Genomic DNA, 14,596 nt, shown 5'->3' on the forward strand with positions numbered 1-14,596 from the left:
GTTATATCCGCAAATGCTGTTAACCTGAAGATTTAGGATTAATCTGCAGGCGAATAACAAGCTAAAGCTGCCGGGCCGATGCACTGAAAGCTCAGCTGCCAGGAGGAAATTAACTGTATTCCTCCTGACAGCCTTCAGCTTTCAGTCATAGAAGGGCAACCAGTGCGGCATTAGTCACCACTAAGTATACAGTGAGCGGCTTCTGTAACCATACCCTGGCACACTGAGCCGTCTCCGCAAGTTTATAAGTGCAGAGACGGCTGTTTGTCAGTGTACTAGGGTATGGTTACTGCCGTCACTCACTCTATACTTAGTGGTGACTAATGCCGCTCTGGTTGCACTTCAATGACTGAAAGCCAGAGGCTATCGGGTATGAATAAAGTTAATTTCCTCCTGGCAGCGCGACTTTTTGATATCCCAGAGAGTTCCTGCCAACAAGTCTCAGGACACTTTGTGAAAATAGAAGACCTATGACAAATGGCCATAAGGGATCAGGATGTTTAAAAGTTTTTTTGCTAAGGCTCTTTCCACAAAATGTTATGCATCCATAAATCTCCATTTGTCTGATGGAGGGCAGTGATTGGGGGAAGGTTTGTGGATGCATTTAACAGGCTGTGTTATTACATGCACACGCATCAAGTAGATAAACATATTATGCAGTGTGTTTGGTGTTTTTTTTTTTACAGTGAATTCATATGAACAGCAAATACTTCAGTATGGCATCCATCACAATTTTCCATTAAATCCATATGTGTACTTGCTTGATGTAACGGAAAATGGAGAAAGGTGTGAAAAAAGTGAACAATGGTCCTGAAAAAAACCACAAAAAAAATGAAAAAGAGATTAGCAATCTTTGAAATAAGCTGTTCAAAAACATCTATTATAGGCGCACATATTTCATGGGATAGGAATCTTATTTTACATAAATGTAGTGCATTTTCAAAACCATCATGGCAAATTCAAGATATGGTTTGCATTATTTATTTAGAATAAAAAAAAAATGTTACAAATTATGAATATTTATGTGTTGGCATCAATAACATTAAAATAGTTAGGAAAGTCCATTTCCATCTTTTTAATTAACTTAAGATACTTCCGCTGATGAGTTATCAACTCAACCCATCAGCTTCACTGGAGCTGTATAGAGGACAAAGAAACCATAGAGGCAGGAGTGGTGAGGAATGGATATGAAAAGTTAATTTAACACATTTCATTATTTTATATAAAATTCAGAATATTAAAACAAAAAATGATTTAGAGGTTTAAGATTTAAGTAAAATTTACCTGCGATTACTAGTTAAAAATATTTGCATTTATATTCTTATTTTTACACAGTTACATATTGATAATGAAACGCAATTCATAACTTTCAATCCAACAGATACCATCCTACATATTTTGTGCACCTTAGTGTTATCTTGAAATGCCATTGGTGGCATTGATTGATCATTACTAATTCATGATCGTTAAATAAATGTAATTAAGAAACCACAGTCATTTTCTTTATAGCTAAAGTAGTTGTCTGGGAGTTTAAAAAATAACTAGTGATGAGCGAATATACTCGTTACTCGAGATTTCCCGAGCATGCTCGGGTGTCCTCCGAGTATTTTTTAGTGCTCGGAAATTTAGTTTTTATTGCCGCAGCTGAATGATTTACATCTGTTAGCCAGCATAAGTACATGTGGGGGTTGCCTGGTTGCTAGGGAATCCCCACATGTAATCAAGCTGGCTAACAGATGTAAATCATTCAGCTGAGGTGAGGAAAACTAAATCTCCGAGCACTAAAAAATACTCGGAGGACCCCCGAGCGTGCTCGGGAAATCTCAAGTAACGAGTATATTCGCTCATCAATAAAAATAACCTAACAGCAGGAAATAGTGTAAAATCATAATAATAAAAAAAGCTTCAAAGCCAGTGCTCAGATGGTTTCCAGTTCATATCCAGAAAACTTTTACATGTTTTACATTTTACACACAAAAATAAATTTTATTGAGATTGTATTTGATGTACCAAACACAAAGTAGTAAGTATTTGTGAAGTGTAAATGAAATTATACATGGTTTTCTAATTATTTCAAAAATATAAATCTGAAAATTATGACGCACACTTTTTTCAGCTCCCCCCCCCCCCCTCCCCTGGTCAATACTTTGTAGGACAAGCTTTCACTGTGCAATTACCACTGAAAATCTTTGGTCGGAAGTCTTTACCAGCTTTGCACATGCAGAGCCTGAAATTTTTGCCCATTCTTCTTTGCAGCCTAGCTCTAGCTCAGTGAGATTGGACATTTTTCAAGTCTTGCCACAGATTCTCAATGATATTTAGAGCTGAATTTTTACTTGGTAATTCAAACTCATGAATATGCTTTGATCTAAACTATTCTATTGTAGCAAAAGGAAAAGAAAAAAATGGACGACACTACTCCAAACGTCATACTGTTTAACTGATATTCCCCACAGGTGTATCTTTCAACCTGAATGGTTGTATGCTATACTGCGAGAACATGGGTGCTCTTTCCAGAAGCAACAAATTGATCCACTTGTGTAAAAAAGAAAAAAAGGCACTCACTGATCTAAAATTCCTTGGTTTATTGAATCTCCATTAAAAAATTCTGGCCGGGAGAGTGAGGATAGGAGCTAGTGTGAGCAGGTATGGACGACAGCCGTTTGGCACTATGCCAGCGCTTCTACGGACTTGTAAAAGCGCTGGCATAGCGCGAAACGGCCGTCATCCATACCTGCTCACACTAGCTCTTATCCTCACTCTCCCGGCCATTAATTTTTTAATGAAGATTCAATAAAGCATGGAATTTCAGATCGATGATTGCCTTTTTTTCATTTCTACACAAGTATTCCATTGTAGCTATGGCAGTATGTTTATGGTCATCCTGCTGGCACATGAACCTACACAGTCTCAAGTCTTTGCAGCCAGGGCCGGCTCCAGGTTTTCGTGGACCCTGGACGAAAGAATTTCAGTGGGTCCCTTTAACACATGCAACTCATGATGCACAGATACGGCAGAGAAATATCGGTATAGTACAATGCCAAAAAATTCACTTACTACTTACATTACAAGAGTGATATGTATTGTAAATTCTACAATAGCTCAGAAACCGGAAAGTATAGTCCTCCATATGGTATTATGGGCGCCACATAGTGCTCCATGCAGAATAATGAACCTCATATATTGCTCCATACAATATAATGAGCCCCATATATTGCTCCAAACAGTATAATAAGCACCATATATTGCTCCAAACAGTATAATGAGCCCCATATATTGCTCCATACATTATAATGGACCCCATATAATGTTCCATACAGAATAATGGGCCCCATATAATGCTCCATACAGAATAATGGACCCCATATATTGCTCCATACATAATGAATCCCATGTAATGCTTCATGCATAGTGGGCCCAATATAGTGCTCCATACACAATGAGCCCCATATCTTGCTGCATACATAAAGAGCCCCATATTTTGCTCCATACTTCATGGGCCCAATATAATGCTCCATACAGTATATTATGGGCCCCATATAATTTTTCATATAAAATCAACCCCATATATTGCTCCAAATATTTTTTAAAAATGAAATACTCACCTCTACTCACTGGCAGTTGCTCTGCTCCAGACTCCTCAGTGTCGCCATCTTCCAGCTCTCTGCACTGTGACTGTGTAAGCAGGTACAAGGATGCAGTAACGCAGGGAATGCAAAGCAAGGGTTAACAACAATGCAGTTTAATTTATGTCAACAATGAACTCGCAGTGAGGCAACAGATAATTAACAATAGAATTATGATATAACTCAACAGCCTTGTTCTTAAACTTCACTTAACGTGACTTTTCTGTTCTTTGCGAACCTTTAGTAGTACCCGGTAAGCTCCAAGAAGGCCCGAACATCTTTCACTGTTTTCGGGGTGGGTCATTCTTGCACCACTGCTATCTTCTCACACGCAGGTCTCACTCCATCAGTGGATACGATGTGTAGCAGGTACTCAATTTGTTTGTGAAAAAGGTGACATTTTGGGGGCTTTACTTTCAGGCAGTGATTCTGCAGCCGACTCAACACTTGCTCCAGCCGCCAGAGATATTCTTCAAAGGTGGCCACATAGACAATGATGTTGTCAAGATAGATAAGTGTTGCTTTGAAATTCAAGTCTCCCAGGCATCTTTCCGTTAGCCCCTGAAACATCCCGGGTGTGTTGGTCAGGCCAAAGGGCATCCTATTGAACTCCAGTAATCCCATGGGCAGTATGAACGCCGTCTTCAGCTGGTCATGTTCAACCGTGGGAACCTGCCAGTACCCGCTGGCCAGATCCAGGGATGAGAAATACTTTGCCTTTCCTAAGGCAGACAGATATTCCTCAATTCTGTGCAATGGGTGGGAGTTCCGCACTATACAAGCATTCAGTCATCTGTAATCAACACAGAAATGCAGAGTTCCATCCTTTTTTCCGAACTAAAACAATGGGAGCCACCCACAGGCTCTGGCTCTCCCGTGTGACTCTGCTCTACAATATGGTTGCCATCATCTCCTTCACATCCTTGTATATTTGAGGCAGTATCTGTTGGTATCTTTCCCGGACTGGTGCAGCATTTCCCATGTGAATTTTGTGGGCGATAGTCTGGGTGCACCCGAAGTCATCTTCATGGTGAGCGAAGACCTCCTGGTAGCGCTCCAGTACAGCTTCCATCTGTTGCACCTGTTGCAGTGAAAGTCCCGTCAATTTGGCCCGCATCTGCTCCAAGATTCCTTCATGCTTCCAGGTGGCTGCTCCGGTGTCATTGTAACGGCTAAGGTCCATTGATCTCTGTTATGATCTGGTGACCTTGGAGCCACATGAAAACTTTCTCTGGAGTCGGTGGAACCTGTACTGACCGCAAATCCTGAACTAACACCGCAACTAGAAGTAGCCGTGGGGTGTGCCTAACAAACCCTAGACACCTCGACACAGCCGGAGGACTAAATACCCCTATAGATGGAAATAGGAATGCTATCTTGCCTCAGAGCAGACCCACAAAGGATAGGCAGCCCCCCACGAATAATGACTGTGAGTAGGAGAAGAATAGACACACGCAGGTAGAAAACAGGATTTAGCAAAAGAGGCCACTCTAGCTAAATAGGAAAGGATAGGACAGATTACTAGGCGGTCAGTATTAAAACCCTTCCAAAAATATCCACAACAGATAATACAAAAAGTTCCACAATCTAACTAAAGACATGGAATGTATATCTGCCACTCCAGAGAATCCAACAAGACTGAGAAAATACTGACACAATCTAAGCTGGACAAGAAAACACAAGGAATAGCACTGAATTGTGAAGCACACAGCATGTGTGCCACAGGAAAAAAAAAACAGACACTTATCTTTGCTGATTTGGCAGAAAGGCAGGAGGAACCAGGCAGAGGTCCTACACCTCCCAACAACAATTGACAACTGGCAAGGACTAATGAATCCTGCACACCTAAATACCCCAGTCAGAACTGCAATCAGCAGACACACCTGACCAGGACTGCAACCCAGGGACAACTGCATTACCACCTACTACCACCGGAGGGAACCCAAAAGCAGAATTCACAACAGTACCCTCTCCTTGAGGAGGGGTCACCGAACCCTCACCAGCGCCCCCAGGCCGATCAGGACGAGCCAGATGAAAGGCACGGACCAGATCAGCAGCATGGACATCAGAAGCAAATACCCAAGAATTATCCTCCTGGCCATAACCCTTCCATTTGACAAGGTACTGAAGCCTCCGCCTCGAAAAACGAGAATCCAAAATCTTCTCAACCACATACTCCAACTCCCCATCAACCAAAACAGGGGCCAGAGGATCAACATAAAGAACAACGGGCACCACATATTTCCGCAATAAAGATCTATGGAAGACATTTTAGATAGCAAAAGAGGCCGGAAGCGCCAATCGAAAAGACACTGGATTAATAATCTCAGAAATCCTATAAGGACCAATAAACCGAGGCTTAAACTTAGGGGAAGAGACCTTCATAGGAACATGACGGGAAGACAACCAAACCAAATCCCCAACCCGAAGCCGGGAACCAACACACCAACGACGGTTAGCAAAATGTTGAGCCTCCTCCTGAGACAACACCAAATTGTCCACCACATGAGCCCAAATCTGTTGCAACCTGTCAACCACAGAATCCACACCAGGACAGTCAGAAGGCTCAACCTGCCCAGAAGAAAAACGAGGATGAAAACCAAAATTACAAAAAAAGGCGAAACCAAAGTAGCCGAACTAGCCCGATTATTAAGGGCAAACTCGGCCAATGGCAAAAAGGCCACCCAAGCATCCTGATCGGCAGACACAAAGCATCTCAAATAAGTCTCCAAAGTCTGATTAGTTCGCTCGGTCTGGCCATTTGTCTGAGGATGAAATGCAGAAGAAAAAGACAAATCAATGCCCAGCCTAGCACAAAAGGCCCGCCAAAACCTAGAAACAAACTGGGAACCTCTGTCGGACACAATATTCTCCGGAATACCATGCAAACGAACCACATGCTGAAAAAACAACGGAACCAACTCTGAAGAGGAAGGCAATTTAGGCAAAGGCACCAAATGAACCATCTTAGAAAACCGGTCACAAACAACCCAGATAACCGACATCCTCTGGGAAACCGGAAGATCAGAAATAAAATCCATAGAAATATGCATCCAGGGCCTCTCAGGGACCGGCAATGGCAAAAGTAACCCACTAGCACGGGAACAACAAGGCTTGGCCCGCGCACAAGTCCCACAGGACTGCACAAAAGAACGCACATCACGTGACAACGAAGGCCACCAAAAGGACCTACCAACCAAATCTCTGGTACCAAAAATACCAGCCAACACAGAACAGTGAACCTCAGAAATCACTCTACTAGTCCATCTGTCAGGAACAAACAATTTCCCCACAGGACAGCGATCAGGTCTATCAGCCTGAAATTCCTGAAGAACCCGCCATAAATCAGGGGAAATGGCAGAAAGGACCACCCCTTCTTTCAGAATGCCGACCGGTTCAAGGACCTCAGGAGAATCAGGCAAAAAACTCCTAGAAAGGGCATCAGCCTTAATATTCTTAGAAACCGGAAGATACGAAACCACGAAATCAAAACGGGAAAAAAACAAGGACCATCGAGCCTGTCTAGGACTCAGCCGTTTGGCAGACTCGAGGTAAATCAAATTCTTATGATCGGTCAGGACCACAATACGGTGCTTAGCTCCCTCAAGCCAATGTCGCCACTCCTCAAACGCCCACTTCATAGCCAACAACTCCCGATTGCCGACATCATAATTGCGTTCAGCAGGCGAAAACTTGCGGGAGAAGAAGGCACACGGTTTCATCAAAGAACCAACAGAATCCCTCTGAGACAAAACGGCCCCTGCCCGAATCTCAGAAGCATCAATCTCAACCTGAAACGGAAGAGAAACACCTGGTTGGCGCAACACCGGAGCAGAAGTAAATCGGCGTTTAAGCTCCTGAAAGGCAGAGACAGCCGCAGAGGACCAATTCGCCACATCAGCGCCTTTTTTCGTCAAATCAGTCAAGGGTTCAACCACGCTGGAGAAGTTAGCAATGAACCGGCGATAAAAATTTGCAAAACCCAAAAATTTCTGAAGGCTCTTCACGGATGTGGGTTGAATCCAATCATGAATGGCCTGAACCTTAACCGGATCCATCTCCATAGATGAGGGAGAGAAAATAAAGCCCAAAAAAGAAACCTTCTGCACCCCAAAGAGACACTTAGACCCCTTCACAAACAAAGCATTGTCACGAAGGATCTGAAATACCATCCTGACTTGTTCCACTTGAGACTTCCAATCATCGGAAAAAATCAAAATATCGTCCAAATATACAATCAAAAATTTATCAATATAAGTCCGGAAGATATCATGCATGAAGGATTGAAAAACAGATGGAGCGTTAGTGAGCCCGAATGGCATCACAAGGTATTCAAAATGGCCTTCGGGCGTATTAAACGCAGTTTTCAATTCATCACCCTGCTTAATACGAACAAGATTATATGCCCCCCGAAGGTCAATCTTCGTAAACCAACTAGCCCCCTTAATCCTAGCAAACAAATCGGAAAGCAAAGGTAAAGGGTATTGAAACTTGACCGTGATCTTATTCAAGAGGCGATAATCAATACAAGGTCTCAAGGAGCCATCCTTCTTAGCAACAAAAAAAAAACCTGCTCCCAACGGTGAAGAAGATGGCCGAATATGCCCTTTCTCCAAAGACTCCTTAACATATCTCCACATGGCGGTATGTTCAGGCACAGACAGGTTGAAAAGTCGGCCTTTAGGAAACTTACTGCCTGGAATCAAGTCAATCGCACAATCACAGTCCTTGTGCGGTGGAAGGGAACTGGACTTGGGCTCATCGAATACATCCTGAAAATCAGACAAAAACTCTGGAATTTCAGAAGAGGAAGAAGAGGAGATTGACATCAAAGGAACATCATTATGAACCCCCTGACAACCCCAACTAGTCACAGACATAGATTTCCAATCCAACACAGGATTATGTACCTGCAACCACGGGAAACCCAGCACGATAACATCATGCAAATTATGCAACACCAGAAATCGACAATCTTCCTGATGGGCTGGCGCCATGTGCATGGTCACCTGTGTCCAAAACTGAGGCTTATTTTTAGCCAAAAGTGTAGCATCAATCCCCCTTAAAGGAATAGGGTTCTGCAAAGGCTGCAAGGGAAAACCACAACGCCTGGCAAACTCAAAATCCATTAAGTTCAAGGCGGCGCCTGAATCCACAAATGCCATGACAGAAAATGATGACAATGAGCAGATCAAGGACACCGATAACAGAAATTTAGGTTGTACAGTACTGATAGTAAATGAACTAGCGATCCTTTTTGTCCGCTTAGGGCAGACTGAAATGACATGAGAAGCGTCGCCACAATAATAACACAACCTATTCTGATGTCTGAATCCTTGTCGTTCCGTTCTAGACAAAATCCTATCACACTGCATTGGCTCAGGACTTTGCTCTAAGGGCGACGCCACAGCGCGCACAGTTTGACGCTCCCGCAAGCGCCGATCAATCTGAATGGCCAGAGACATAGAATCACTCAGACCGGAAGGCGTGGGAAACCCCACCATAACATCTTTAACGGATTCAGAAAGACCCTTTCTGAAAATTGCCGCCAAAGCATCATCATTCCATTTAGTCAACACAGACCATTTTCTAAATTTCTGACAATACAATTCTGCCGCCTCTTGACCCTGAGACAGGGCCAACAAGGTTTTCTCCGCTTGATCCACAGAATTAGGTTCATCATATAATAATCCTAAAGCCTGAAAAAAGGAATCTACATTAAGCAAGGCCGGATTCCCAGATTCCAGGGAAAATGCCCAATCCTGTGGATTGCCACGCAGCAAGGAGATGACAATTTTAACCTGCTGAATGGAATCACCGGAGGATCGCGGTCTCAGAGCAAAAAACAGTTTACAATTGTTTTTAAAACCCCAAAATTTGGACCTATCACCAAAAAACATCAGGAGTAGGAATCTTCGGCTCTAAAGCAGGAGTCTGAACAATATAATCAGAAATACCCTGTACCCTAGCAGCAAGCTGGTCTACACGAGAAGCTAATTCCTGAACATCCATGCTGGCACAAGACTCCTCAGCCACCCATAAATAAAGAGGGAAGAAAAGACAGAACAGACTGCAGAAAAAAAAATGGCTCAACACCTTTCTTCCCTTCTAATGAGATGCATTTAACTCATTATGGGCCAGTTGTACTGTTGTGATCTGGTGACCTTGGAGCCGCATGAAAACTTTCTCTGGAGTCAGTGGAACCTGTACTGACCGCAAATCCTGAACTAACACCGCAACTAGAAGTAGCCGTGGGGTGTGCCTAACAAACCCTAGACACCTCGACACAGCCGGAGGACTAAATACCCCTATAGATGGAAATAGGAATGCTATCTTGCCTCAGAGCAGACCCACAAAGGATAGGCAGCCCCCCACGAATAATGACTGTGAGTAGGAGAAGAATAGACACACGCAGGTAGAAAACAGGATTTAGCAAAAGAGGCCACTCTAGCTAAATAGGAAAGGATAGGACAGATTACTAGGCGGTCAGTATTAAAACCCTTCCAAAAATATCCACAACAGATAATACAAAAAGTTCCACAATCTAACTAAAGACATGGAATGTATATCTGCCACTCCAGAGAATCCAACAAGACTGAGATAATACTGACACAATCTAAGCTGGACAAGAAAACACAAAGAATAGCACTGAATTGTGAAGCACACAGCATGTGTGCCACAGGAAAAAAAAACAGACACTTATCTTTGCTGATTTGGCAGAAAGGCAGGAGGAACTAGGCAGAGGTCCTACACCTCCCAACAACAATTGACAACTGGCAAGGACTAATGAATCCTGCACACCTAAATACCCCAGTCAGAACTGCAATCAGCAGACACACCTGACCAGGACTGCAACCCAGGGACAACTGCATTACCACCTACTACCACCGGAGGGAACCCAAAAGCAGAATTCACAAGAGATCTCCTTGCATTACTGCCAACTGTATGGCCTCTGGTTGCACCAACTCTTCTGGCATTCCCAGTGTTTGAGCCACTTCACTCTTGGGTGGGAGAGTGAGATTATCGTCTCCCAGGTTGACGCACTGCACCACAACATTACCATCATGGACTGTGGCTAATGTTCGAGCAACGAGGAGTCCTGATGGTACCTGTTCTACTGATGTTGGCTCTATCTGTACTTCCACCCCTTTGAGAGGCATACAGGCTCATACTGGCAAAGTGAGCACAGTCTGACCAGGCAGTAGAATGAACTTAGCAGCTGCAGGAACTATCACCTTCCAGAACTTTCCCATCGCTTGATGTTTCCTGGGCCTGGACAGCCTATATCAGTTGCCGAAATACTTTTCTCTGGGGCGTTCACAGGCTCCAACAGTCCAGAAAGTCCTCCTGCAGTTCACTGATCTCAAGGGTTCCGATTTCTTTCAGTACAGTCATCCCAAGAGTCACCGCAGGCCTGCTGCTCACTTCTCCGGTGACCAACACTACCCCTTTTCGGCCCACATCCTTTCCGCACACTTTGATCTACATCCATACCACCCCAGCGACCGGGATGGGTAACTGGTTGGCTGCCATCATCTGATCACTGGGCCCCACTCCGGCCATGACACTTCTGGAAAATGACGTCTAAAATAAGCTTCTGGCATGGTGGTCACTTGTATCAATCAAGCAATGGTTGGCTCGCCCATTCACTTCAGCATAGATGGTAGGGCTTGTAGAAATTAAACTATCAGGACTGCCCTCTCTCCTCTTTGCTCTCTCAAGATCTTGCTGGCGTCCCCAGCCACAGAGCCCACTAGTTTAATGGCTGCCGAGGCAGGGACCGCCCCCATCTTTCACACCCTCGGGTGTGGTGTCCGGTATTCCCACACCTAAAACAAGTCGGGTTCCATTCTGTCCCTGTCTGATGTTCAATGGACAGGTGGGACTCAGAATCACTCCTGTCTCTGGGCATATTTTGAGCTGCGGTGGGGGTTCTTCTGAGGCTGGACCACTCTTTCCGCATTTTCCTTATTTCTTTATGGATATCTTGCGCCCATTCTGGTTCAGCCGCAGGTGGGGTGGTTACCTCATTGCTCCGGATCATCCCTGCCAAGGCTGTCCCCTGCTCTTGCTCCCTCATGCGTTCTTGAGCCCAAATTTTTAAGAAGGTCATACGCCGGCTGGCACACAGGCGCTCCCTCAATATCACATCAGGAGGTCCCACTCCTATTGCCCCACATTATCCTGCTTGGTGATATGTACGTGCACCTCTTGCAGCACATTTATGTATTGTGTCACTGACTCTCCCTCCCTCTGAACAAGGCAAAACAATCGCATCCACAATTCCCCAACATTGGTGGGATTCCCATGCATCTCTTCCAGAATCTGCAACACCTTGGTCAGAGTGTCCCATTTATGAGGGGGGCAAAACATTGCAGAACATCTAGCCTCCTTGTCTAGGGCTCTTACAGCAATCTCTGCATGCATAGCAGGGGTCATAGGATGCATCCTCATCATGCCTTTAACCCACTCAGTCCAGTCCTACAGCATTAAATTGCTCCCAATGAATTTCAGGAGATTGCTGAGCATGGCCCCTAGCGGCAAGCTGGACCTCTGGGCACTCATGACCGATTGGTCGGCTGCCTCTCCGTTCGTAGACTGCATCCTGCCAACTACACCAAATGTAAGCAGGCACAAGGATGCAGTAAAGCAGGGAATGCAGAGCAATGGTTAACAACAATGCAGTTTAATTTATGACAATAATGACAGGGAGGCAACACATAATTAACAATAGAATTATTGCATAACACAACAGTCTTGTTATTAAACTTCACTTATCGTGACTTCTCTGTACCTCGATCGCATGCAGTCTGGTGAGAGTTGCGGCTGTTACGGCGTCTTCAGGTGTAACCCGCCAACATGTGATCTAGCTTCTGGCAGCAATGGGCGGTCATTGGTTTTGCCCATTGAGGTCCTAGTCCATTTATCCGTAAAACCGAAGTTGGTAATGTCGTAAAAGTCTCTACCCAGTGCGTGCTCAGCCGCACGCCTGTCAAGAAGGGGGAATACACCTAACGATCCTGCACCTGGCACTTGCTTCTCAATGAGAGCACTGCACACTGTCTGTCCGAGCATCCGAAGCTCTGCAAGCTCACTGGCTCTGTGGGGCCCTCATATTACCTCTGACAGGTCTCCGCTTTGCACTCTCTCTCCTCGCAGAGCGCGGTGCACACCAGCTTCCTCTCCCTGCCGGTGGGAAACTCTGCTCATTTTCCCATGCTTCCTGCTCTCCCCCTGGCCTCGCCACGTCCCCACTCACCAGGTCATGGGTCCTGTCCGGTTCCCCATTCTTTAACCCCGGTAACACTGGACGCAACCCTGACAGTTCCGGACCCGGCATTGTGCAGGTACCCACAGCCCGGTCTTCCTCCTTACAAATGTTCAGAGCACAGAGCGTACTGTAGTGATGTCATTGCACCCTCTGCCCTGAGGCATCACATAGAGGACATGGATTATGCTGCAGTTGCAGAGGAATGGGGAGAGGTAAAGATTGCAAGTACCAGGGCCCTGAGCAAGTGGGGTAGGGCCCACTCGCACGTGATGGCATCTGGTCCCCATAGCTGGCATCGGGTCCCCATAGCAGGCAGGTGTCCTCGACAGTGAGTGAGCCCCCTGCCTGTACAGGTCCCAGGCACCTGCCTGGGTGCATCGGGTGCTGACACCAGCCCTGTTTGCAGCCTTTAACAGGTTTCCCTCCAGGATTTCTTTGTATTTAGTGTATTTAACTCTGTCCAGTTTCTCTGTCCCTGCTAAAGAAAAGCATTCCCAGAGCATGATGCTGCCACCACTATGTTTGATGGTGGGGATGGCATTTTCAGAGTGATGGGCAGTGTTAGTTTTCTTCCACAAATAGCGCTTTGCATTTAGCATAAAAAGTTCTACTCTGGTCTCATCTGACCAGAGGAGCTTCTTCCACATGCTGTGAAGACTGCAAACAGGACTTCTATGACTTGCTTTCAAAAGTGGCTTTCTTATTGCCATGCTTACATAAAGGCCAATTTTATGGAGAGTTTTTCTAATATATGTCCTGGGGAGGGAGTCTCTCACCTGAGCTGTGGATCTCTGCAGCTCCTCCAGAGTAACAATGGGCCTCCTTACTGTTTCTCTAATTAGTGCTAACCTTACTGGGGATGTCAGTTTAGTTGCATGACCATGTCTTGGTAGGTTTGCAGTTACGCCATTCTCCTTTCATTTTTGGTTGATGGATTAAACAGTGGTTTGTGAGATATTCAGAGCTTGGGCTTTTTTTATATCTTAATTGTGATTTATTCTTCTCCACAGCTTTATCCCAGACCTGTCAAGTATGTTCATTGGTTTTCATTTTGCTGTTTGATCCCTAACATTCTTAAACACACCTCTAAGACCATCTCAGAACAGCTGTAGTAATACTGAAAATAAATTCTACACTGTTCGACTGATAGTTTATTTACTACGTGACTTCTGGAGGTAATTGGTTACTCATGATTATAGTAGCAGTATCAGACTCTAGTGGCCTGAATATAAATACACCTCATAATTTTCATATTTATATTTTTAAAACAATTAGAAAACTATATCATTTCCTTTACACATCACAAATACTTGCTAGTTTATGTTGTTTAGTCATATAAAATCCCAGTGAAATACATATAAGCTTGTAGGTGTAGCTTGAAAAATGTGAAAAAGTTCATGGAGTATAAAAACTTTTTCAATGGACTGCACATGATAGAATCATAGTTGAGTCCAGTGATTGGCTGTAGTGATAATGTGGCTGTGTGGCACTTTATTGCTGCAGGAAGATTAACAGATTCCATCAAGAAATATAATTTGGCCACATACAGGTGCTTCTCACAAAATTAGGATATCATCAAAAAGTTAATTTATTTCAGTTCTTCAATACAAAAAGTGAAACTCATATATTATATAGAGTCATTACTAACAGAGTGATCTACAGTACTTCAAGAGTTTATTTCTGTTAATGCTGATGGTTA

General features: G+C 44.3%; 1 pseudogene; it reads right to left on the reverse strand.

Annotated features, from left to right (window-relative positions):
- Positions 1–10,537: 10,537 nt before the first annotated feature.
- Positions 10,538–13,947, reverse strand: LOC143793932 (uncharacterized; annotated as a pseudogene).
- Positions 13,948–14,596: the final 649 nt, after the last annotated feature.

Source organism: Ranitomeya variabilis, chromosome 1 (genome assembly GCF_051348905.1).
Source record: "Ranitomeya variabilis isolate aRanVar5 chromosome 1, aRanVar5.hap1, whole genome shotgun sequence".
Taxonomy (NCBI): domain Eukaryota; kingdom Metazoa; phylum Chordata; class Amphibia; order Anura; family Dendrobatidae; genus Ranitomeya; species Ranitomeya variabilis.